Genomic DNA, 3017 nt, shown 5'->3' with positions numbered 1-3017 from the left:
ATTTGTGAGACAGAGATTATGGGCCGTTCAACTTCTGGAGCCAGCACGCGGCCCTTCCTGCTGACTTGTTTCAGTTTAACGACTGATTGGAGTTGGCTTGGTCTCCTTCAGCCCTGCGTTTGCGTCCTGCTGAATTGTTGGGCCCACTGGAACTTGCGCTGCAATCGCGGGCGAAGTAACCTGGCTTTCCACATTTAAAACATTTGCCAGACCCATTATTTTTCTCGCCCAGCAGTTGGACAATCTTCTTCAGCATTTCATTTGTCTCTTCTGGTGTTTCCACTTCCACACGATGTGCTTTGTAGGCTGGTCTACTTAGGAGCGCCGCCGTTTCACGCGTATGAGCATACGAGACAGTTTCAGCAAATGTTGGCTTTGGATTCGCGTACGTCTCTCGCTTGGTATACACGTCCCGCATTCCGTTGATTAACCTCTGGATCTTTACACTTTCTAGGTGTTCACCAGATGCGTTTCCAATAGCCAAGTGAGCCAACCTCTCGATCTCTGAAGCGAATTCCTGTAAGTCTCGTTGGACTTTTGGCAGCGATTATCCAGCTCCATCTGGTAGATCTGTCGCCTGTGCTCGCTACCATAGCGTCTTTCCACGGCCCCCATCAATGCATCGTAATTGTACACAGTCAGAAATAGTCTGCAAGATTTCCGCTGCAGGTCCTTTTAATGCAACGAATAAAGCAGCGGATTTATCCTCCATGCTCCAGTGATTTGCTGTAGCTGTCTTCTCGAACTGGAGCTTAAAGACCTGGAAAGGAATCGTGGCGTCAAAGGATGGAGTTTTTACCTTGGGAGCGATCGTCGAAGCGGCTGGAAGAATCAACTGCAAGTCTCGGAGTCAACCTTCTAACTCGCCCATCTTAGCCTCGACTTTGTCCTGTCTCTCTTCGATTTTTTCCTGTATTTGTGCAATCTTTGCGTCCTGTGCTTCCAATTGGGATGACATCTGTGCTGATACCGCTGATGATATACGTGTCTCCAGCGCTTGTATCTGCGATGAAACATCTGACGACAACTGCGACCTTTGTGCTTCAAGCTGTGCTTCCAGCTGCGATGACATGCGTGTTTCTTGCACTTGCAGCTGGGATGAAATCTGTGACATGGCAGCCAATAACGTGTTCATGTCCATAGCTGTTGATGACGAAGGAGCCTTTTGCTGTTCTTCAACCTTCCCGGATGTCTGATGCACATCCTTCGACGAACATGCAGCCTCATCCTTCTGTTCGTCCATAGCCTCTCGCCATAGCCTCTCGCCTTCAGCTTCCATAGCCTCTCGCAACCGGGATAACAACTCCACTTTTCTTCCGGAGGTTGCTTAATTTCTCTTCTTCAACTCCTGTTTGAGTTCCTCGATCTTTAGATCTTGAATTTTTGCCATTTTCAAAAATTTATCCTTCGGGATTTATTTAACGATTCCACTTCTGACACCAATCGTTATGATTATCCTCGAAACCTTAAGGGATTTCTCAAATATCCTCCGGCTCGTATCGCTGGATTGTTAAATAAATGCTCACGATGACCAAATTGTAGTACAATTAACTTTATTGTACAACAAATAATTTACAATACTTGCTAATACCGTAAAAACACTTAACAATACTCGTTAAAGCAATTACAACGCTTTACAAAACTTGTTAACACAATTAAATTTATAGCTTGCTTATTCGCAACTCACTTTACTTGTAACTTGCTGACTTGTAACTCTCCAACTCCGCTGTGTCGTGGCTCTTATATACCTCCTGCGCTCGCACTCATGGCAACTCTCGAACGTTCTGAAGTTCATCGCTCATTCTCTTTCTCTCACTGTTCGCAGTGTTCATCCAACTTGACGTTTCTCTTTGTGAACCAGTCTCGAACATTCTGCCTATTTCTCGTTGTTCGCTTTGTGTTGCCGCAGTATTCGCCACAATATATTAAGATACCCTACTATAAGCAACTACCATAGATACGTTTGCATACCAAATTTCAATTTCATTTGACTTATGGTTTTGAAATTATAGCTGATAAAATTTTCCACGCCTATGGGATGTGCCACGCCCCCTTTCATAAACCCATTTATATATAAGCACCTACCATTGATATGTCTGCATACTAAATTTCAAGTTCGTGGGACTTATAGTTCCGAAGTTATAGCTGATAAAAAATTCCATGCCTATTTTATGTGCAGTATTGGACCAACCCAATTTTTTTTTTAAAGACTGAGTCATAGGTAATTAAGTAATTTCTCCGTTTTTCGAACTTAGCCTCCGAAATCGAGATATGGGCCTTCGAAGTTCGAAATAGGATCTTTGGTAATAAATTATTTTTTATTATTATATGTAAATAACGAAAAACACAGTCGAAGACGGCCTTTTGCTCTTATTTAAATGGTTTATAACTTTTTTTTGCAAACTTATATTACAGTTGCTATTAAGGGGCAAAGGCCGGGTCCTCGAATAATTAAAAACCTTATATTTCAACCAATTTTGAACTCATTTTTAAAAAGTTGGTATCGTTGTAAACGTGATTAGCTCCCCTTCTTCTCTTCTGACATGCATATTTGTATACTTTGTATGTAAAAATTTGAGAAAAAACATTTAATAGGAAAATATACCTTTTTTTTATAAAAAAAAATATTTTAAACAAAAAAATTACTAATCGATTTTTAAAACGTTGTTATCGTTGTAAACTCAATCAAACCTTCTTTCTTCTGATATGCGTATGTGTATACTTCGTTATAAAAATTTCAGAAAAAAAACTTAAAATTAAAAAATACTATTTTTTTTTTTAAAAAAGCAATAAAATACTAACCGATTTTTAAAAATTTGGTGTCGTTGCAAAGGCGATTGAATATCCTTTCTTCTGGTTTGCATATTTGAATACTTCGTATATAAAAATTTGAGAAACAACACTTAAAAGCAAAAAATACCTATTTTATAAAAAAAAAATATTTTAAACAAAAAAACTACAAACCGATTTTTAGAAAATTGGTATCGTGGTAAAGGATACCAGAAAACTTATACTTT

The sequence above is a fragment of the Rhagoletis pomonella genome, unplaced genomic scaffold, assembly GCF_013731165.1.
Source record: "Rhagoletis pomonella isolate Grant_MI unplaced genomic scaffold, Rhpom_1.0 Rhpom_scaffold_00015, whole genome shotgun sequence".
Taxonomy (NCBI): domain Eukaryota; kingdom Metazoa; phylum Arthropoda; class Insecta; order Diptera; family Tephritidae; genus Rhagoletis; species Rhagoletis pomonella.
This window is presented reverse-complemented; position numbering follows the sequence as displayed.